The following is a 666-nucleotide window of genomic DNA, read 5'->3' as shown; positions in this document are numbered from 1 at the left end:
GGAAAATGCACTTAAAATACAAATACACAATACTGTGTGGAAAAATGTATTAAAAATACAAATACACTGTGGAAAATGCACTTAAAATACAAATACACAATACTGTGTGGAAAAATGCACTTAAAATACAAATACACAATACTGTGTGGAAAAATGCACTTAAAATACAAATACACAATACTGTGTGGAAAAAAAATACAAATATACAAATACACAATACTGTGCGGAAAAATTTATTTAAAATACAAATACACTGTCGAAAAATGTATTTAATACACTGTGGAAATACAAATACACAATACTGTGCGGAAAAATTTATTTAAAATACAAATACACTGTCGAAAAATGTATTTAAAATACAAATACACTGTGGAAAAATGTATTTAAAATACAAATACCAAATACACTGTGGAAAAATGTATTTAAAATACAAATACACAATACTGTGTGGAAAAATGCACTTAAAATACAAATACACAATAATGTGTGGAAAAATGCACTTAAAATACAAATACACAATACTGTGTGGAAAAATGCACTTAAAATACAAATACACAATACTGTGTGGAAAAATGCACTTAAAATACAAATACACAATACTGTGTGGGAAAATGTATTTAAAATACACAATACTGCGAGGAAAATTTTATTTAAACTAAAAATAAA

This window comes from Sinocyclocheilus grahami, unplaced genomic scaffold, assembly GCF_001515645.1.
Source record: "Sinocyclocheilus grahami isolate Dianchi unplaced genomic scaffold, SAMN03320097.WGS_v1.1 scaffold789.1, whole genome shotgun sequence".
Lineage (NCBI taxonomy): Eukaryota > Metazoa > Chordata > Actinopteri > Cypriniformes > Cyprinidae > Sinocyclocheilus > Sinocyclocheilus grahami.
This window is presented reverse-complemented; position numbering follows the sequence as displayed.